This window comes from Epinephelus lanceolatus, chromosome 9, assembly GCF_041903045.1.
Source record: "Epinephelus lanceolatus isolate andai-2023 chromosome 9, ASM4190304v1, whole genome shotgun sequence".
In the NCBI taxonomy this organism is placed as follows: Eukaryota; Metazoa; Chordata; class Actinopteri; order Perciformes; family Serranidae; genus Epinephelus; species Epinephelus lanceolatus.
Window position 1 is genome coordinate 4,013,775 of NC_135742.1, and position 23,241 is coordinate 4,037,015.

General features: G+C 42.0%; 1 protein-coding gene across 2 annotated transcripts in view; it reads left to right on the forward strand.

Annotated features, from left to right (window-relative positions):
- Positions 1 to 2,544: 2,544 nt before the first annotated feature.
- Positions 2,545 to 23,241, forward strand: part of LOC117252484 (spermatid perinuclear RNA-binding protein-like) — a 150,687-nt gene continuing 129,990 nt past the window's right edge. For both annotated transcript variants that reach the window (XM_033619443.2, XM_078171180.1), the window contains exon 1: positions 2,545 to 2,794. The gene's annotated coding sequence lies outside the window, so the exon portion shown is untranslated. The remainder of the gene's footprint in view (positions 2,795 to 23,241) is intronic.

Here is a 23,241-nt window from a genome sequence, read left to right on the forward strand (position 1 = left end):
AAAAAATGAATAAATAAATACACTTTTCAAAAAGGCCCCAGCTCCGGCTTTTTTTACATGAAAGCAGTTGCTGGTCCTCTGTTGCAGTAAACTTTATCCACTTTATCATGGTTTTATTTCTTTTATTTTTTTGGGTTTTTGACTGAGGAATAAAACAAGTAATTTGAACGTAGCAAATCGTGTTGTGTATTTTTCACCATTTTCTGACATTGTTAATGTTCAGAGTTCTTTACTCGTCAGATGCGCGACAGTTCCAGTGAAGCAGTCGGTGTTGACAATGAAATTCTTTGTTCTCAGACTCCCTCCAACAATGCTCATTAAATATTTACGAAAAGAAAATCAGGCGAGTAAAAATGAGAATCTAAGACATAAACATGAAATAATGCACAAGTTAAATTGGAGGGAATAAAAGAGAGAATATGTTAAATATAATCAAAATAAAATAGAATATAAAATATAGCTTAGTGGCAGACTGGTGGACTGTAGTGATAACACCAATGAACTGTAATGTAGACTAGTCTGTGTTGTAGACTTGGCAGTCATCTCTGCCAAGTCAGTCTGCAGCTGATCCTGACACAAAAGTGGACAAGGTATAAAACGTGATCACATTAAATGGTCGAAACTTGTTTATTTATGCCTTTGTAGTTTGATACGGCAACAGATTTGACCAATTTTAGCAACAGGAACAAGCTGTGATACTGGTGATTAGGAAGTACTCGTTTGAGGACATTGGGACTTTATTATTGTATCATGGCAACATTTCACACAGGCCAGTCACGTGTAACAAAATGTTCCTACAGACCTACAAACAGGACATTCCTAGCTTGGACTATGGAGAACGGAAACTTCACACAGAGTTACAAAATGAACAAATTACAAAGCTTTTATAGCACATGTTCAGGCATTAAAATGAACAGTTTTAGACTCGAACAGTGACCCCTCACCCACAGAGTTACAAAATACTTAACAGATGTTGCATTGTTCAGGCATTGAAGTAAACAGTCTTATATTTTATTACACACTTAACACACAATTAAAAATAAGCCCAATGTTCCCATTTAGCACTCATCGATTGCTCTTCTAGAGAGATCTAACATCGTTTTTCTGTTCAAGGGTATTTTGGGGGAGTTTATCCCAAGCGAAGGTCCAAGGACAGAGTGTGTCTTATCTTGAAAAGCCCTCTGAGGCAAATTATGTTTTGTGATATGAAAACCAAATTGAATTGAGGGGTGGCACTGTCGCCTCACAGCAAGAGGGTTCCTAGTTCGATCTCGGATGCAGGAGCCCTTCTGTGCAGAGTTTGCATGTTCTCCCTGTGTCAGCGTGGGTTTCCTCCAGGTGCTCCAGCTTCCTCCCACAGTCCAAAGACATGCAGGTTAATTGGTGACTCTAAATTGTCCGTAGGTGTGAATGTGAGTGTGAATGGTTGTCTGTCTCTATGTGTCAGCCCTGTGATAGTCTGGTGACCTGTCCAGGGTGAACCCTGCCTCTCACCCAGTGTCAGCTGGATTGAATTGAATTGAATATTAGGACATCTTTTTTTTCAAAATCTACCTCCTCAGGGTTCCCACGGTCATGGAAAACCTTGATAAAGTCATGGAATTGCACAATCACATTTTCCAGGCCTGGAAAAGTCCTGGGATTAATAAAAAGGATTAAAAGTTTTGGAAAAGTCATGGAATGTAATCAAGTAAAAATAATCATTTAATTGAATAGTTTAGTCTATTTATATATTTTATAGTTTATATAGAAAAAGCGTATAATTTTGTTTTAGATAGCTACTGACTAGTCTGGGGCCGTTAGTGGCCGTTTTGGTAAGGAACCGGAACCAGGGCGAGTGAGATAGGATCCGGAATTCGATGGATGCACCTTTCCGTCAAAATAAAAGCACCAAGCCAATAAAAATGCGGTGAAACTTTTTAATTTAAAGAATATAATTTACAAGAAAAGCCCCAAGCCATTAAGTTAATCAATTTTCTTACACCCCTCATCACCCCAGATCGATGGTGCGCCAGAATTTAAAGTTTTACTTTGGTGAACACTTCTACTTTGGTGAATTTGGTGAATTCCGGATCCGCTCTCTAGACCGGAACCAGAGTGAATAGAAACCAGGCTCTTCACTTTACGTGAAGAGCCTGGTGACACGAGGCCAGCTACTGACTATTAAAAAAAAAAAAAACCCTTGACGCAGATGGGTTTGTCTTTTTTGAGGACATATATAGAAAACAGCATTATTTTAAATTGATAATATTCTCTTTAAAAGAAAAAAAATGTATCCTTGCACACACGTGTATTTCCAAGGTGGTGATCCCTAGGGGCCCCTCCACCCCAGGGGCCCCACTGCCTGCACAGTCTATATTCACGCCCCTGCCTCCATCCCCTCAAATCAGAAAAAAAAAACTAATTACTAAAAGCTCTCACTGAGAATGAGACCTCATGTCTGTAACACATCCACGTGATCCATCTTGCCATTAGACGATCTTCGTTTCGCAGTAGCAGTCAGTGGGCGCATGCGCAGCCGCAACCTCCGCTCCCCCCTGCGCTGAGCGCTGACAGCAGGCTGACCGGAGACCGTCGCTGCTGCCGCCGCCGCCGCTTCCGCCACCAGCTTCCACTCCACGTTGTGAGTCCGGATACAAAGCGACACCAGGACGGGACTTAATTTCTGTCACGGGAAACAAAAACAACACAAACAAAGTGTTTTCTTGGAGGCTTTTTTTTTTTGGACACGCTGACCGCCGAGCTTCCTCCTCCTCCTCCTCCTCCTCCGGTGCTGAACGGACTGTCGGTGAAGGTAAGTGTCCGCTTTTTGTGACAGATTGTCGGTGCGGAGGGAGAGGAGGGATGAGCGGGCGGCCGCTGCTGTCCCGCACGGCTCGGTTAACTTCAGCTTTGTGTGTGTGTGTGTGTGTGTGTGTGTGTGTGTGTTACATGTGTGAGTGAACCAAAGTCCTGTTGACGAGGGGACCAAGTTTTCCTCGTTCTCTCCGTGCACCCCGCGTGCACCCACTCACCGTCCTCAACGTGTCTTTTCAAATTTAAACTGAAATGATGTCCCTCTGAGAGACAGCACATAATTTCCTGTGAGACAGAAGCTGGTGTTACAGGTGACAGGTGAGTCTACCTGTTAGTGGAATCTTGCTTCCATTTGCAGTTTGTTTGCTGTCATTCAGGAGTACAGGTGGGCTCCCATCATGCACCTGCACCCTGAATCATGTATCACTCATCACCTTGTCTGAAGCCTTCACCCTGCACCATAAAACAAAATAACTTGACAGTAACACCAGTTCAGTTTGGTGGTGTTTTCAGTGGACATTTACACCAGTGGACACAGGAGTGTGTGACTGTAGGGTTCATGTTCACACACATATATATCCCATAATAACATGATAACACTGTCATAGTAAAGTTTAATGTGTGCTTTCTACAATAGGTCATTTTTGGAATGTAGTTTGGCAGAGGAGGAGCTGTGGGTTTGTCCCCCTCGCTCCTGTTTGCCCTCCTGTGTTCACGCAAAGAACAGATGCCTTCACACTATGGACAGACAGAGTGATAGCAGCAACTAACAACAATGTTTTAATAACAATAAACTTTATTTATGTAGCACCTTCCATTAAGGATAGACCGATACATCGGCCGGCCGATATATCGGGCCGATATTTGAGTTTTTTACTTGTATCGGCATCGGCCGATACGCGCGTGGGTTCGCGGATTTATTTTTCCCTGGCATGATTTACAGACAGGCATCCACGGGCAGCTCTGTGTTGCCGGAAGACCCTGCAGCGCACATGCAGCGAATCCTACTGTGTACAGTAGTTGTTGTTTTATTTATGCTTCAGCTTAAATATTTGTTTATTTTATAAAGACATTACTGGAAGATTTAAGAGCACTGAACTCTTTTTTTTATTTGAATGTATAATAATAATAATAATATTCTACCTGTTCTACCTCAACTTTCCATCTTGTTTTAGTATTTTTTACTGTTCAATAAATGTTTCTTATTTTAAACTTGAGACCTGTAATATTTGTTATCATTGTGTCATTTTTTTTATGTAAATTGAGGGAGCAAAAGCAGTATCGGCCCCAAATATCGGCTCAAGAAAATCGGCAGTCCATAATCGGTCATCGGCTAAGGGTGATGGAAAAAAATCGGTATTGGCATCGGCCCTAAAAAAAATCCATATCTGTCTATCCCTACCTTCCATTACAAGAAGTGTATGGAGCTACATTTGTTTCTTTATTATTCAATCAAACAGAGTAGGTTTTGCAATCAAAAAAATATCTGAGAGCAAAAGTATCAATATTGCAAATATGATTGATTAAAACATGCAGATCCTAAAGTTTTGATTGCGAGTCATTTTTTTTCATTTGCAAGTCAAAAACTTTTGCAAGTTAAAGTGGAACCTGGTGGGCGTGGCCTAAACTGAAAGCTGTAAAGGTCCTGACACACCAAACTGACGGTCGGCCATCGACCAAAGGCGGGCCGTCGGTGAGCGTCTGTTGCCCTAGTTTTTGCGTTGTGTCCTGTGTCGGTGGCTTTTCGGCCGATTGAGCATGTCAAATCTGCGGCGCAGCTTGTCGGTGAGAGAGATCACTCTGATTGGCTGTTCAGGTTTTATTTCCTCGCCCCTGTAGCGAGTGAATCTGCCTGTAGTGAAACCGGGGCTAACCTGTGCTTCCTCCTCAGGCTCCACTTCACTCAGCTGCCCCACAGACCCGCTGCTTCTTCCCACTTTAACCTGAATAACAAACCGGAGCTAGCTGGGAGCGGCTAGTGGAGCGTTAGCTGCAGCATGACCGGAGGGAAGCACAGCCAGTTAGCCTCCGCTAGTCTCTGAGCTAGCCCCGGCTCTCCGTTTGGATCCAACCGGAGCACCGAGCCCTGGTTTGTTATTCAGGTTAAAGTGGGAAGAAGCAGCGGGTTTATCGGGCAGCTGAGTGAAGTGGAGCCTGAGGAGGAAACACCGGGACCGTCTGGATGTAATAGTCTGTGGAGGTGCTGCGGTGCTCGGCTGCACAGATAGGAAACCCCTTGGCTGACAGGATGTACCACTCTCTCACTCCGCTCTCTCTCACGCAGGCGCAGAACGTACGTGCTACTTGGCCGTCGGATGTAGTCCGTGTAGTGTGTTCAAATGTAACTGACACAGGGCGACGTGAGGCGACGTAGACGACGCAACAGTTGGCTTTCGTCGCCGCTAGTTCTTTGATGTCGGTTTGGTGTGTCCGCACCTTAAGACACGTCTCTATTGGCCAGTCTCGATCGGAATGGCCGCTTGCAAAGTAGCATGGGAGTTCTGTAGTTCACAGAGAATTCAGTGCAGGAGCTGTGGCGAAAATCAATGAGCAGGTAAATACATAACTAATAATAGCAAAAATGTTTTATTTGAACTGCTGCATGTAGATTGCGTTTGTTTAGCCAGGGCAGAACTATTCTACAGCCTAACAGTCAGTACCGTCGATGCCCCGGGGTGCAGCTAGTAATGCCGACTGTCGAGCGTTTCCAGTGGGAGAGAGGTAATCGTGGGTGTAGCCCGCTCTGTATGAAGCCACGTCAATCCCACCAATAGAAACTCTTCTCTCATACATCAGCGTAGGCCCCGCCCATAAAGTGCAGTTGAACTTGCAAGCAAAACTTTAACTCGCAAGCAAAGAGGACTGATTCATAAGCAAAATGATCACGTTTTTACTTATAAACTTTATTCTTGATTGCAGTTCAAGAAATATGCTCTCAAAACAGTTTTCACGTGCTTCACGTGAAAATATAATGAACATTAAACAGATCTGATTCATAAGATCATTGAATTGTAAAACTATAAATCATAAAATCACTGCACACATACACAGTATTGTATCAAAGTAGCCTTGAAAGCATCTTAATCTATGTGATTTTACCAAAAAACTAAATTCACAGTTTCATTTTTAGGTATCAAAATGATAATTCTACATCACCCAGCACCAAAGGGTGCTGTCAAACTGATTTGACCTCCTGTCTGTTTACACTGAGGGTGTCTACATGGAGTGTCCTGTTTATGTGCTCGAGCATGTAAACACCTTATTCCATTTATGACAAACCCAAATATGCTATCTGGAATACTCTGAAAGAAAGCGGGATGCATACAGGAAATATGCATGACCTGATTACTCTGTATCACCAGTATGATCATGTCTGATCAAAACTGCACTCACTGATGATTTCAGGATTGGTATGAAATGAGAGGCAGTGGCAGGAAGAGGTTCACCTGCACAGGAAGCAGCTTGACCTCACAGGGTTCTATAGCAGCTCTGGGGATGTGTCAAAAACCAAAAGCTGGCTTTGAATGTTTGGACAGATATGGCGTGGTTTGAAAAGTTTGATTTCAGCTGCTTGTGTTCAGACATTTAAAGGAACAGTGTCTGAGATTTAGGGGGATGTAGTGGCGTGTAGCGGTGAGGAGTGCAGATTGCAACCAGCTGAAACTTCTCCTGGTCAGAATTCCTTCAGCGCTCATTGTTCAGGAGGTTTTTACCAGGAGCTGAATTATCCACAGAGGTCTCTTCCTCTCCAGAACAAACAGAGCCAGTGATTAAAACTGGTAAAAACAATGACGTCACAAATAAGTGTTTTTTTTTCTGCACCTTTTTTATGATCCAGACTCTCAGGAGGTTTTTACAGAGAGCTGAATTCTCCACAGAGGTCTTCTGCTCTCAAAAATTCACTCATTTCACTCAAAAACTGCAGATACAAAACTATTTTTAGCTATTTTTTCTAACCTGGAGCTGCCTCACAGGACAGGATGGATAGAAAGTAAAGATTATACACAACAGGGAAGTCCTTGGTCGTGTCAATCAACCAATGTGGGAGTTTATTTATGCAGTTGTTGTACTGTGAGTAAGGAAATGAAAAGCAAACATATGATTGTTTGTGGCTGAAAAGCTGCTACTAGCTCTGATGTAGTCTGAGTCCTTCAGGTGGATCAAACAACTGGACTTTGCCTGAACACACTGATCACACCTCTCAGTGTGTGTGTATGTGTGTGTGTGTGTGTGCTGAAGATTTACTATTAGGAAAACATTTGTGTATTCCTTACACAGGACCGGACAACTCTAATTGAAAACAAAATGTCACGTACGCACTTGATCCTCATTTACAAGTGAAGCTCCTGCATCCTCGTCAACACTTCTGGCTGCAGCCGGTCCCGAGGTGGCCGCGGACCAACATTAGCTTCAAATTACCGTTTCTATTTACATTGCTCTGGCTCAGAGGAGCCACCCGCCCCAGCTGAAACCTGCACCGGTGACGTACAGCAGGGTGTTTGTAAGGTTAGAGCAGAAACTGAAGCAGCTTTAATGGTCAACAAGTTACAGAGCTGTGCTGAATTTGACTCATGAAGGTGGTGGTCTGTCAGGAGCAGACGGGGTGGGAGGGTGGAAATGATACCTGCTGACACTTGAGGAAGACACACAGTTAGGTTATGGGACAGTCTTTTAAACCATCTTGTCTGTTTGTCAACCAAACACCCCCATCAGGCTGTAAACCCCGAACAGGAGAGCCTCCGTCACTGCTGTGTCCCCTGAGTTGCTTTCATTTAATCCTCATTTAACCCAATGTAAACAGCGAGAAACATCAGAGCTGAGACTCGATTCGACATGGTGATTAGGGCATGCTTTACGACTGGGGCTGATAAATATCCTGTTTCCAGACCCTCTGAATCAGAGCCCACATCTCTGAGTTGCTCACAAACTTAAATTCATGAAATCTATGAAAAAAATAGCAGCAGAAAAGACGCCACAAAAAAAGGCAGCGAGTGTGGATGAGACTGACGCAGCTGTACAAGCTGTCAGAAGTCGACTTAGAGAGACGGAAACTCTTCACAGTTACACCTGACAGGTTCAGTGTCGACTGGAAATTAAGTCAGGGAACAATCACTGGCTGCTGATTGGTTAGAGCTAAATAAACAACCCAAACAAGCAAATGGAAAACAGCTCATGTGAACACACTGTTACTGAAGTGACAAGAAATTAGTTCATTTTCCTGTTTCCACACTGTTTTTTTTTTTTTTTTTTTAATAAAAAAAGTACAAATATATATTTATATTAAAGCCCCAGTGTGTCGGCTTTAGGGGGATATATTGGCAGACGTGTAATATAATAAATATGTTTTCTTAAGTGTATAATCACCTGAAAATAAGGTGACCCTACACAGGGAGCAGGTCCTCATCTACAGAGTCTGTATATTGTACCATCATGTTTCTACAGTAGCCTAGAATGGACAAACCAAACTCTGGCACCCAATAGAGCGTGCCAGTAAACCCGGAACTCCGTTAGCGCTTTTAGCACTTCCGGTTCTCTCGTCTAAAAGTCAGTACGTTTTTGAATGGGATTTTGGTAAAATGCCTCAAATAACGTCTGTGGTTAACAAAAGCTTAAGCGAGTTTCAGGTTTTGTTCTACGACATAAAACACGTCAGTAAATACCCTACTTGTGAATTTTGAAGCTTTTACGTGTCGTAAAAAAGGCGGTTGCTAACAAGTTGCTCAATACGACTACAAACCCTGTCGGGGACATTAAACGTCATCACCCCCGAACAGGCGAGAGTGCTGGCAGTCCGCCATTACAGCTTCTTATTTAGCTTAAACAGTCCGATTTCCCCATTATACAATGTTTTTAAAATAAAGCGGCCAAAATCAGTTGAAAGCTTAGTGGCGGTGATGTCAGGAGTCATGCGACCGTGGAGTAGTCATGTAGTCCGTTAAAGCCTAACGTTAGCTTTTTACTTCTGGCGATCGAATTTAAGCTTCAAATGCGGTATGAAAGGTGTTCATATGTGAAGATTATCTCGCTGAACAAAACCTGTAAGTATCATAAACTTGTGTTAGCCACAGAGCTTATTTTCTGACATAATCCAAACTGCAATGCAAAAATCACATTCACTTTCTCTTCCGGGAAGCAGCGCGATGCTAAACTTCCGACGTCAGCCCTGGCACACTCTATAAGGACATTTATTTTTTGTGTCAGCCACTATAGTTAGCCGCCCCTCTGTGACAAGCAGAATCAGAAAACACTGATTTTTTTTTTTCCAACATGAAACTGCTTTATTCAGTGTTTTTACTGAGGCTGCCCCCCGGTAGTCGACCGAATGCTAGTCGACCAGAAAGGTCATTAGTCGGCAAGATTTCACCAGTCGCTTAGTCACAGAAAAATAAACAAACCTGAAACTCTATTAGGAGCTGCGCCTTGTCAAAATAAATCCAAACCTATATGACTGGAGCATGTGGGACTTTAATTTGAAAGGACAGACACAGGAAGTGTCCACGCTCAGCCCTGCTGAGTACAGGAATAATTCAACTAGAAATATATTGTTGTTTATACCAGCGCTAAAGCTGATATTTCACTATGTGATGTCCAGAGCAGACGATGCTCATTCAGATTTTAGTGCCGGAGCAATTACCTGATTGATTTATTCACCAGCTGACAGAAAACGACTCAACAGGTATTTTGATGATCAATTAATTACTTTACATCACAGGACAGCAGATGCTCAGCAGCTGTGAGAGGTGGAGACAGATGACAGGTGGAGGATGAAAACTTAATTTTATCACCGTAATATAATCTATAACTGGCACGTTATACAGAGGAAGGCACAGTATCAGTTTGCAGTCCTCTCTCTGCAGTATTGATTAGGCTATTCAATTTAGATATAAGGCCATTTATCAATGTAGAGTTACATCAGCTTCGTATTTGCAACTCTAGATTTATGAATTAGACCTAAAAGTTTAAAATTGGTCTGAAAACGTGAACTTTTTTGGAGTACGGCCACATTTTTGCCCTCAGGCTTCTGTATGCCAACCCCATAGTTTATCAATCAATATAAAGTATATAAGGATAAATAGCGTCTCTTGAAAGCTTTCCAGCCTCGGTTTTGATTAGTTTTGATTTCACTTACTCAGTACAATATGTCAATGTCTGCTCAGTAGATCAGCACAAAATCAGATATTCATGTTCCCCAGAGGACAAATAAATCCTGTTAATTTTTCCTCTGGTGCCACCATGATGTTAACATTTTGTTTTATGTTGAAATATCTTTAGAGCTGTGGAGTGGGTTGCCAGGAAAGTTTGTACTAGAATACAGCTGCAGAGATAAGTCCCCTAATAGAGTAGCCCACTGACGGAAAATTATTTGGTTTCATAACTGGCAATTTAATTGGTTTGAGTCATCCTTTGAAAGAAGTCTCTAGTTCCAGCTTGTCAGTGTGAATAATTTGTGGTTTCCTGTGTCTTCTACATTTGTCTTTGGATTTTTGATTGTTGGTCACACAAACAATCAGAATCAGAAATGTTTTATGGCCAAGTAACTTTGTGTTTTTGATTCGGTGACCCTACGATACTTGAACTCCCTCGCTTAAGGCGTCAGCTGTCTCCCAACCCAGATTGAACAATTCAGACTCAAGGCCATGGCTTTGGAGGTGCTGACTCTCATCCCACCTGGTTCGCACTCGGCTGCAAACCAGAAACTATCTTTGCATATTTACAGTGTTATTTTGTGTATCTGTGGTCAGGCTTCATATTGTCACTGGAATAAAACGCCTTTGCTGTCTTTATCTTTGGCAGAGTGACCCAACAGATAGAGAAACTTTTTTTTTTGAAAATGAGACATAACAACAAAATGAATGAATAAAACATGCAAAGATAATACATTTGGCAAACAATTTTATGTATGCAGAGTTTTTGTCTGTCTCTGTAGTCAACAGCATTAGCAGTTGACCACACAACTGCACAATATCGACCCCACATAACGTTGCACCCACATTAATAATGAATTGATATTAATATTTAGTGATTGCTACATCAGCATATTGTTTACTCATCCTGCTGCCAACACTGGGCATCAAACCCATGTGTTGGCTGTGCTGCAGTAGTTGCATCTCTTCGGTGTAACTGAACAGGTCTGTTGAGGTGAAACAGTGAAACCCGAGCACTGAGGTTCCCACTGCCATCAGCTCCATCTTCTCTTATTTCAGCCCCACCTTCCCCCCATTTCACCCACCCAGAGAGTCCTGAGAGCTCAGCTCATCCTGCACTATAAACCTCAGACCGTGGGCTCGTTTCAGAGCCGCGCTGACAGAACAGAAGGAATCAGATCTGAACCAGCCATCTCTCTGACTTTGCCCGGCTGAAATAAATACCTCATCATCCGGGACACTGTGTGTTTTTTTTCTGAGAGTCCGCGAGGATGTCTCTTCTCCTGAGCTGTTTGATGTGCTCTGAAAACAGAAACCCTGCAGCACTCTGGATGTTTGAATTGCGGTAGCTGCCAGTCGGCTGCCTCTGCCAGCACTGGGACTCGTTTACCAAACCCCTCTTGGACCTCCATCACAGGACCATCAGCTCACATTTACCTTTTAAGACATGTTGAGGGATCACAGAACACGGTGAAATTTCTGTCGAAGCTTTCCCTCCTGCACTAGTTTATTGAAAAGAGAGAAATCTTTTTTTGATGTTTTGCAAATCAGTGGAGTTAGTTGAAAGGATGTTTACTGAATTAATTAGCAGACTGACTCCCCGCAGACAGAGGTAACGAGTTGTTTCAGACGCTGTGCTCATGCCTGAGTAAAACAATAGTTGATGTTGAGAGTTTTGTTTAGGGATGCACAAATTAGACGTTTTCTTTATCAAGTCATACTTTACTTCAAGGTATCTGCCTACATTATGTCTCAGTCTGATGCCAGTGCGACACTCTCGATGCAAATGAGGCTGAGGATAGCTGAGGCACTAGATGGTGGTTCATCATGTGTCTAAATGACTGTAGCATAAACACCAACTTGTATAATGCCACTGATGAAGAAGCTTTATTTAAAGCCACAGTGTGTAAGAATTTCTCCCATCTAACATTGAAATCATATATTGCATTCAAACGGATAGCACACTCACAGCGCCTCGCAGCTCTCTCCACCTGGGAAAGGCTACCCCAATGTTGACCCTCGTTTTTTTGAATTCGCCGGTCACGTTGCCTTTTTGATTCCCTTTTGCGCTTTCTTGGCGACGAGGATTGCGTCTCCCGTGATGCTGCATATGCATGATCCTGCATTATGCTCAAAGAGTGGGACTTTGTTATGCTGCAGTAGTGCCGGGGTAGTAGCGAAGCGCCTCTTGCTCCTCTCCTTCGGCTTCTCAGTCACGCAGCGCAGGCCTGGCTCTCAACAAAAACGTTGAAGGCGGGGCTGTATGTCCCTTGCTGGCGGATGTATTTTCAAGATGTCGAAACGTTATGGAACCCCCCAGATGACTTACCTGCACAACGTACAAACAAATCCGAAATTCTCCTTTTATGAGAATAAGTCAGATTATTGATGGAGGTAATAATACACCAGTGATGACATATTTATGAATGCAGACATCGATTTTTGCCAATAAACAACTGAAAATGTTACACAATGTTCCTTTAAGCAGGAGTGGTCACATCATGGCCGATACCTGATCTACTCAATCGGGTCAGTACAGATCTAAAACCCTGCACAAAGATACTTTCAATACTAAGAAACAGGATTTTACATGTCTGGAAAGTTATTACCACATTGTCTTATGGCAGAAGTTAAGCCAGCTTGTTGTGTTTGGTGACCCTGTGGTAATTACTGAAGGATTTACTTGGATTCATAAAGTGATTTTTTTTTAGCCACTTAGGGACAGCTCAAGATACTGTAAACGTTTAACTGTCGAAATATCTCCTTATAAAGTTGATTTGCAACATGATCTTTAATGTAGAGTCTGTTTTTGTAATATCTGGTTTTTTAGCTCCACTATGTTCACCACATAGAAAATTATGAAAAGAAAGGACATTGAACCATGGTCATTTAAATCATTCAAAAGAAAATGGCAAATGTTGTTAAAGACGTATTTTACAGCTGAAAAGATGGGCTTTTCATAAATCTGGCTGTCTATGTCATAAAAAGAGCTTGTCCATGTAACACAAGGGCATTTGGGTGGTAACAGTCTCATTTTACAGTTAATATACAACACAGTGACAGAATCTGGGTTTGTATTTAATCAGCACTGCTTAGTTTTACTGTTTGAGCTGAGTTTGAGAGAGAGAGAGAGAGAGAGAGAGAGAGAGAGAGAGAGGGGGGGGGGGGGGGGGTCTCTGCCTTGATGCATTTCTATACTCTTTATGTCCATGATGGCGGCATGTAATTGTGATGGTAACAATGCATGTCAGTGGGGCCGTACAGTGCATCACACGCACTAGTGTGCGACCTTCCATCGAACTAACACTACCATTAGCTTAACTGCCTTGTTAACTCCTAAAACACACTTTATTAAAACTTGAAAAAAACAAAATAATATCAGAAAGACTGTCTTAGTTAGTCTCAATAGTCCCATAGTTAGTTAGTCTCACTTTTCCAACAATCACCAACTCTGGTTTGGTTGAAATAAATCCTTAATTCAACATTTAGGTGTTAATCTTCACGCTTACAGTCTCTGCTTTCCAGCTGTCTCCTGAGCAGCGACTCTCACTCGTCTTCAGAGGCAGCTACAGTAATGTTAGCCCTTTTTAAACAGGAATTGTGCCAATTTGCAGGAAAGCCCAATCAGTCTTTTTTCAGCATTGGCAGTATAAAAACAAAATCGGGGAGTGCAGCAAAATGCCGCCTACCTACTTTTGTTTATACAGAATGCGCCTTTTTCGGGGCAATGGGGGGCGTGAGCAAGCAACAAAACGTGTAGCTCAGCGTGTGACGTAAACAGTGACGTGGGAGGTAAGCCGCAGCTGGTCAGTCCTTCGGCGATTCTCTCGTAAGTCGGCCCGTTCTTCACCGTCCCCGTCATCTGACGGTTAATGGCCTCTTCGTTTGCGAGGGCAAGGAGGGCGCACAATTCCTTGTCTCCCCTGTTGCTCATCTTTACAGTGTCTGTCAGGTTTGTGTTTCCCTCTTGCTACTAGCTGCTCGCTAATTCCTGCTATCAGCTGTTTCCTGTTTATCCACCGCCAGTGGCTCGCACGTGCGGCATCATCGACAGCTCCTCCCACAAGTCTTCAACAGCCTCGGTCTGTTTAAACTAACAAGGTTCCACCAATATGTCTACCCTACGAGGCAGAAAATTGGGCACCTTGGATCAACTCGCCAATCCGGCTCTGTGTGTCTAAACGCTCGCAACTTGCTGGCAAAATGGTCCAACATTCGCCGAAAATCTGGCAGTGTAAAAGGGGCTTTTATGTCATGTTTCAACAAACATGAAATTGAAGGCAAAAAGAAACAGGAAGATATTTACGGTAATATTTAAAAAGTGACTGATTGCTTATTTGGAAATGTATTACTCCACCGTTTGGTTGGGTGCTACTGCCAAACCTCACCTCAGTGAGTTCGTGAATTGCTAAGTTGCTAATGAGAGCTTATATGGATGTTAGTCTGCTACAACGGTTGCAATGTCAGTGGCACAGCAACATCAGCGGCCCCCACTCTGACCATCCTACTATGTTGATTTGAATGGGAATGTACATTCGTAGTTTACCAGCTAGTCTCTAACTGCGTCTGGCTGTTTGGTGCTGGGCAGGTAGAACAAAACGTCAAACTTGCAGGTTGTAAAAACCAAAACAACGAGCTCACAGATGCTAAAACACTCGTAGAGCTGAGAGTTGCTGCAGAGTTGTGATAATCATCTGTGACTCAGTCTTTACAAGCAGTCTCCTTCACATTACACAATCACATTGATTGATTTGTAATATAAAAATATTGATCAGAGGAGCTTTTAGACTCAGCAGTAACAGATGGAGAAGTCACAGAGATAGTTTCTACACTCCTAATTCTCTGTTTGAATAATAAATGAACAGGTATTAGTTCAGCATCTCAGGTCGTCTGTTTAACTCACTCTGTGCTGACCTGGTCCCCACACTAAGATTTAGTCTGTTAAGTTTGAGCATTTTTGTTTTTGTGCTGCTTTCTGATCAGTTTGCTGCATTGAAGATCAAGTCAGTCGAGTCAAGACCAGATCGAGTCCAGTTATGATGAGTTCAAAGTCTAATAAAGCATTCAAACCAAATGAAATAGAAAAATAGCATCAATAGTAATATAAAACTGTGCAGCTGAAGTTTTTCAGTTATGTACCAGCAAACTAGAACACAGGAAGTTTCATCTGAACACCTGCTGAGTATCTGCAGGCAGAGAGACGATACGCTGCAGTTTTAAGCATCCTTGATTGTGATATAAATAAAGGAATATTTTGATTTCTGGAACCTCATTGCAGTTTTGAATGTGAGGTTCCCGTCTCGCCCAGACTCAGTACATCTCATGTTAAACCTGGGAGCTCAGTTCAGTGTGTTTATCCTGCAGGCCGTTTTCCTCAGCCTCAGTCCTTGGGACGAACAGGCCCACTTGATTGTTGTCAGCCCAGAAACAAATCCCCGAGCCAGGCGGCGTCTCTCCCCTTAAGATCTTCCTCCCGTATCTTTTAGTGCCGCTCGGCTCGCGGAGGATGAGTGCTGCTTGTTTGAGGCTCGCTGTAAAAAGACCCGCAGAGAGGCAGAGCACTTTGCCAGCAGATGCACAGGGATTGAAATATTCACAGAGGCGTCTCTGTTCTGGTAGCATTCAGCCAGCCTTCTCAGGTGAAGGACAGCGCGTACAGTCCCACATCTCTGGATGAGCATTAAGAACAGATTTCAGGGTTAGACTAATATATTGAGTCCAATTTGGCCTTTTATTCAGTCTCATGTCGACTGCTGTCAGTACTCCCTGAACTTTAACTACATTAGCTTTCTTCTGTACACTTTTGGAAATAATTTCATCGCTCAGCAGAATGTACTGTCAATTATTGACTGATTTAAAGAGGAAAAGAGTTTTACTTATTGTTGAGTAGATTGTCAGGTCTGTGGCTTAAAGTGCAGCAGATTTAAAGAAGATTTCACTCGTAGGTACGGGGGATATGAACAAAATCTTGTGTTGCAGTACAGTACATGCCATTTTATTTCATAATGAGCGCCTAACAAATATATCAGCCAGGTGGTGTATCGACCAGTATAAGCTTAACGCAGACGGTGTACAAGCTGTCCAGTGACAAGACACTGCAGAGCTGAAATGCTATGTGTTTTCATTAAGAGGCAGTGTTCCTCTTCGAGAGACCACAGGTTTGTTTTTACACTGTAAAATGTCCCTGTCAGTACAAATCATGGTCACAGTTCTTATTAACTAACATAAAGGGATCCTAATCAAAAGAGTTTGTTTATCTTATGTGTTCATGTAAAAATAATCTGCCAGTATATTATGATCACATTTTTTATTTGCAGATACTGATGTTGTTTCTGTTGGTTGGGCCACAGTCGTGATATTGACATACAGTATGTGGTGGGGTACATGTTTCTGGAAATTCTGCTCAGAAGCTGTTATGAAAAATGTTTGAGAATGCCTGTTTAAATTCAGTACAGTGAACTTGCCTGGGTCCCGACCTTTGAATCCACCCACTCCACCAAGTTAGAGTTGAATGCATCGACTGTAAAAATAGTGGACATAGCTAGTTTGTGGACTCCACTTTTAAAGCCTTGAGTTTGGCATTTCAGCTGTCACCATCTTAGTTTATCAACATTCAGTGACCAGGCGCTATGGCAGGTGTCACAGTACACAGCATTTCGCAGGAGGCAGTTGATGATTTTTGGAGACACAACAATCAAATTTTGGTGCATCAAAGTGCCACTGAAGTTAAGGTTTTTGGCTCAGAATATGAGAAAAGGATAACGGCCTTTTTACCATCTTTACCAAGAGTGTCTCTCCGTTAGTTTGGTGCTACAGTATTTACACTGAATCATTCAGCATAACGTTTGCCAACCTTTGTTATCTCTGCCATTACAGATAAGTTAATGAAACTAAGCTCCAGAAGTTAACGTTAGCTTAACTAGAGCCCTTTGGACAACAGCTAACAATGATGTACGATCACCAAAGTACAAAACTAGAACAAAACAGGCTAATGAACTCCCAGCAAACAAGGTGACATGATGAACAACGCAGCTAGGAGCTAACGTTAGGCTAACTTTAGCTAACATTAGCTAGAGATGTTAAAGATAACTTTATATTTCTTTCCAGCAAAGTGACAATATGTTGCCTCAAACACGATGTTGACTTACCTTAGAACTAGGGATGCACTGAAATCAAAATTTGTGGCCGAAGCCGAATAATATTAAACACTTGGCCTAATACCGAGTACCAAATACCGAATGCCGTTTTTTAGTTGTTCATTAGTTTTTGCAGATGAACCCCCTCCAGATTAGTGTTGTCACGGTACCAAAATTGGGACCCACGGTACGATACCAGTGAAAGTATCACGGTTCTGAGTAGTATCACGATACCACAGCAAAAATGAGGCAGATGTGCTTTTTGTCATTTATAAAAAGATAAATCACTTTTCTATAATACATCAATGATATTTCAATGGAATAAATTACTTATTGACTTATTCATACTTCAAAAACAGCATCAATAAGTGATGAACATAGGGGGGATCAAAATAAAATAAATAAATAAATAAGAATCAACCAGCCACCCTCCTCCCCTGACAAGTCCCTTCATAAGTAAAGAACAGTCCCTTCATAAGTAAAGAACAGTCCCTTCATAAGTAAAGAACAGTCCCTAAAGTGCGGTGAGGTTTGTGGGCCGTTACTGACGGGAAATGTGAACGGCTCATTTCTCCTCTGATACGCCACATACTGTGTGCCGCCATGGCTCGGGTGTTCAGGTACTTTTGGGCAGTCATGACAGCAAGTTATTCACCTGGAACCGGACTTCTCCGTCACCGGTAAGCCGTTACCATGCGCCGCCATAATTGACAGGAATATGTATTCCTGTCCGTGTCTGTGACCCTATTCAACCCACAACCGGTGGGATTTGCTGTTTCGTTTCTGCTGCTGGTTGAAATCTGTATTCACAGCGTGCTGAATGATTTATTTTGCCCGCACAAAACTATTTTTAGTTGCAAATGCAAGTGCGGTGACGGACAGAGTAAAATATCGCCACACTGCCGACATTTTACTCTGTCTGTCACCGCACGCAGTTTGATTGCGTTATCAAAACACGCCGCTATTATTCGGCCTTGCTTTTCACTTATTCCACGAATACCAAATGTGTGTTTTTTTGCAATATTCGGCTGAATATATTCGGTTACCGAATATTCGGTGCATCCCTACTTAGAACAGATGTAGACATCATTGTTAATCTTATTCACGTTGAGTTGATGTTGTGGTCTAACGTTACCACACAACTTTATCCAAAGGAGACACTTTTCTCGCTTGAGATGTGGTTTAAAGTGTAAAAAATACACCTGGTCGCCCAGCCTCTCAGGATACCTTGTGTCAGAGTTGCATGTACCCCATGCACACCGTTTGACCATTTTTAAACTTCAAATCTCAGAAAAGGCTCATAAAACCGAACAAAACTGACTTTCTGTAATGCATTTCAATGGACGTCCAGGCAGAGAATGTCCAAGTGTATGGGAATGGCTATAGGCACTGTGATTGGCTCATCGTGTTTGAGGGTGGGACTTAGCCATAGGTCAATTTGGATAATATCCTACAAATCAGCGCCCTATGAATGATGTTACGTCCTTAACCTAAAGTTACGTAATTAACATGAAGTTACTGTGGTTAGGTTTAGGTAAAGAAACATGGTGAGGACGTTCCTTAAAATGACCCAAAGGGGAAAGTCCACGTTTTTTGTCACCCATCCACCACTCCAGCCAGCCTTCTTACAACACCACTCGGGACCGCTTCCTTCTTTACTCCCTTGAGCATATTGGTCAAGTGATCGCAGCCTTACAAAACACATTTGTTACACACAAATTACTGGCTCGTGATTACGTGAGATGTGTACGAATTTTGCTGCATTCCTTTTTGTAGGAAAATGTACAAACAGTTCATGAGGACAGCCTGGCTATGCATCAGTCTGGACCTAAAACAATGTTAGATCCAGACAGACACGTGGGTCACTAGTGATTGTTCAGGGGAAATTAAATCCCTCTTCCACCAATTAGAGTGCATGCAATGTCAGACTGAAGATGGCAAAGGAGTGTAGTGATGAACTGAATAGCTGACAAATTAGCTTCTTGAGGCAACAGTGCTTTATTTCCAATATTACCATGAAGCAGATCTGCTCACTGACTGGCAGTGTTGTCCACAGTGGTCTGATACATCCAGAGATTATTAAAGAGATGGATACCTCAGCATGAAATCATCTCATGGTGTAGACTGCCACATTCCCAACCCTAGTTTAAAGCACTGTTATGATCATCTTGTAGTCTAAAGGATACCAATACTGACTAGCTGCTGTAGCAAAGAAGTCTTCGTACAGACTCATCGGGAGTCACGGCATCACAATGGCATGTTTCTGAACATCAAATCTCCAAACCCAGGTTAAGTCTGGAGCAAGTAGATAGGCTTGAAAATAAAAATGAAAGAGATGTCCAGAAAGTCGCTGAGGTCACCTGTGCAGGTTGAAGTGCAGTTGGAGATGATGTGTGGTGATAGGGCTGATTAAAGGACCAGGTGATTTCTTTCTCTCTCTTGTTTTACTGTGGGTAGCAGGAGTGCTGTGAAGCAGTATGTGAGCTGTGAGTGCGATGAGGTGGAGTCGAGGAAGAATGCTGTGCATCCAGAGCTGCACTAATGAAAGCCATTAGTCGAGCACGTCGCTTCAGACAAGACTCCCCTGCTGCTTCACCTGAGCTCAGTGGAGTCCAGGAATTGCATCATGACCCGCGAAAGCTGCCAAGGATTGAGCTTTTATCTCTTCAGCTGAGGACATAAAAGCTCAACTTTCTCTGTGTTTTTCATGGTGTGTTGAGGTTCTGACACTGAGGAGGGCTTTGCTCAGTGTTCACGCTGTGCTCTCTGTGTTGTGGGCTGTTTGGATACATCCAGACAAGGCTGGCTAAATCTGAAAATGCTCCTAACATGTGCATCCACACACTAGTGTTCATTTTGGCAAAGCTTTCAGTTCCTGCTGAACATCGAAACAATAGAAAAACAGTTCATCTGTTCTTCTTCCTCCTCTTTCACTTGACAAACAACTAAATTGTGTATCGGACAAAACAATTCAGGCAGACGGTCTTCAGCAGCGAGACGCAGCTGACAGCTCTGACAGTTTGAGTTTAGAAAAATGTGTTCGGTTCCCAAGGTCAAGAATGGACTTCCGTGCTCAACATAAAATTGTGTATTACAGCCAACATCTGGGGAGGAGTGGGACAGACAGCGAGTGATCACAGAAAGGATTAGAGATGACAGAAAGTTGGTTTCTAATCAGAACGGCCCTGTCTTCCCTCGTCCGCATTTAATCTACCTCCTGTAAGGGCTGCATGGTTACGACTAAAATGCTTATTTTGATCGATATTGAGATCACAGTTATTTCTCACGATTTGTTGTTGTTTTCGGGGACAAAATATTTTTTATTGCTCTTTGAGATTTAAATAAACAGGGCACTCTTTTCACTTCCATGTTACAGTCCTGGGGCCTGTATCACGAAGCAGGATTAATGTTTTAGTGAGGTAACTTTTCGGTCTCATGAAGCCGGTTCAGTTCTTATCGGGGTAGATCACCATGGTAACTTACTCTGAACGGCTATCCTGCTCCGGAGCAGGGTAAGTTCAGGGTTGAATCTGATCCTATAAAAAGCACCACCCACTGGCCAATCAGCTGTTCGGAATAAAATGACTCCGCTGACAGAAATGCAGCCCAGTCATGACGGGAAGTTTAATTCATTTGATTGATTTTGATTTGAAAGTTTATTTTGAACATTAAAAAAGAAAAGAAAGCAACAACAACAGACAATGAAAAGATTGTTCAGAAAGGAGTGGAAAGAAGTTGAACTTTCATCCCACCCCTTCATAAGAAAGAAACTGATAATTTGCGGACACTTAATAGCACCATTAATTAGTGCCAACATTTTGTTTTGTTGGAGGAAATGATCCCTGTTAAAGATAATGGGCCTAATTGACAGCTTTGCTGCTGGAAATGTGGAAAGTAGCCTATCATGTCTACACTTCATGGTGTTTGAGGGATTTTCCTTCTTGTTTTTTAAAGAGGGAGACTAGGTATATTTTTGTGCAGCTGTTAATTTCTAACACAGCTCAATATCAGGATGATTTTATTCAGACTATCAATTTGGTGTTGATATGATTTAATTGTGGCGTCAGCTTTAAGCTTTATTGTAGCATATATAACGTTATGACAAAGAAGACCAATTTATCAGACGCAGTGATGTTAGACGATAATTGTAATACACGCAATTCATCTGCGCAGCATTGATTTCATGGGATTCAAGGGTGTGATCAGTGTCAGATGTACAGGTACAGGTACTGTAGCTACTTGAACCAGTGATGAGTCATTTAACCTACACATCATTTTATTTGCTACCTTGTTTTGTCTTGATTTTTCCCTCTCTCCTCTATTTCTTCTTTCATGACCCATTTTTTTTCTTCTCTATTATGTGATTTCATTGATGTTTTGACAGGGGAATTTCTTTGATAAGCTTTTAGTGGCTTCTAACCTCTCCAGCACTTTTCTTTTTTTAATCTTGTAAATTTTATATTGTCTGTTTTTAACATTATGTGCAAATAAACTAATCTAAACTAAAACTTAACATTATTCATCCCGTTATGCGTTGCCACGCATGTTTCCTCCTCCTGCAGCTGCCACGGTGTTGGCCTTTTCTGTAATGTTGCTTTCCTCCTCATATTTTGGTAGAATTAATCTCTGCATGCGCATTCACGGCGCTTGATAAAGCAACCCTGGGTTGAGTTACGGAATTGATATCCAGCGTCATGATACCGATTATCCTGATTGCTATTGTTAGGGTTAGTCAACCCAGGATAGGTCTGGGTAACCCAGGAAAGGTTGATCTCGCTTCGTGATACAGGCCCCTGCTAATGTCCAAACCTTTGCATCAAGACTTAAAATAAGATTCCTCTTCACTTATTTATTGTATCGTCTACAAGCAAAATATAAATAGTGCCAAAACTTAAAAATTAAATCAACAGCACTGCTCTCACTTTCATCTTGTGCTACATTCCTGCTAATTAAAAAAATCCCTATATAAAAATAAGACTTAAAAAAGGTTCTTTTACACCTGAATTCAGTGCATCTCCTGTGGATACGTCTCTGCGGCTGTAATATTTTTTTTTTACAGCACCATGATACGCTGTCCATTGGTGCTATTATGGATGACTGAGTTGACACTGGACAAGGACGGGCATTGCCAAGGTAACATTAGTGTTGTTATTGTTGGCCTTCATGTATTCATCACGCTGCAGGTTATAGAGTTTTTTTCAGAGGTTGGTGTTGCTATGCGGCGCAGTCCCAAGTCTCATGCACTCTTTGCATATGACTTGTTCTCTCCTAAACCTGAAATACTTCCAAACAACAAATAATAATGATTAGTGAACAGGTGATTTTCATTTAGCCCGTCTGGAGTCAAAATGTTTCACAGAGTTTTTTCAGAGAGTGCTACTGCAGAGTGCACACGTAGCAGCTCCATCAAACTGGAGACTGGCTGTTAGTTTAGGAAGTGATTGATTTAATGTGCAACGGAGTTCTCTATGAGCAGAGCACACATTTCAAATGTTAATATCACAGCGGATCATGTTCATTTATTGTGGGAAGTCAATATTGTGATCGTGATAAGAAATTTGATGAATTGTGCAGCCCTGCCTCCTTTAAGGGGCGGGGCAGTGTCTTGATAGTATATTGATATTGTGATGTGACACTAGCTATTGTTTTAGATTTTGGGCATCATAATATCGTTAGTGTTGTCTTTTCTTGGTTTTAAAGACCGCAATACAATGAATTGATGTAATTTCCTGAACTAACCAGACTGACCCACCTCGTCATTATATCCATATTATGGATGATCATTCATAAAAAAACTCACTGTGTAAATATTTTGTGAAAGCACTGATAGTCAACTGTACAATATCATTGCAACATTTATGTTCATTGATTCATTCAAACCTTTATGTAAGACTCAGGAAATCAATTGAGTGAGACCCTCATTTTCAATGATGCCGAGCAAGGTATCATATATATATATTAAGGTATTTGGTCAAAAACCATGTGGTATTTACTTAGCTGTAATAATTTGTCTTGATAGGCCCAGGGTTTACACTAGACTTTTTTTAATGGCCAATATGGCCATTGAAATTCCAGAATTCCAGCCATATAGAACAGCGAAATAGCCATATAAATGCCCATATTTAAATGGCAATAAAACACTTTAAATTGAATAACTTAAAAAA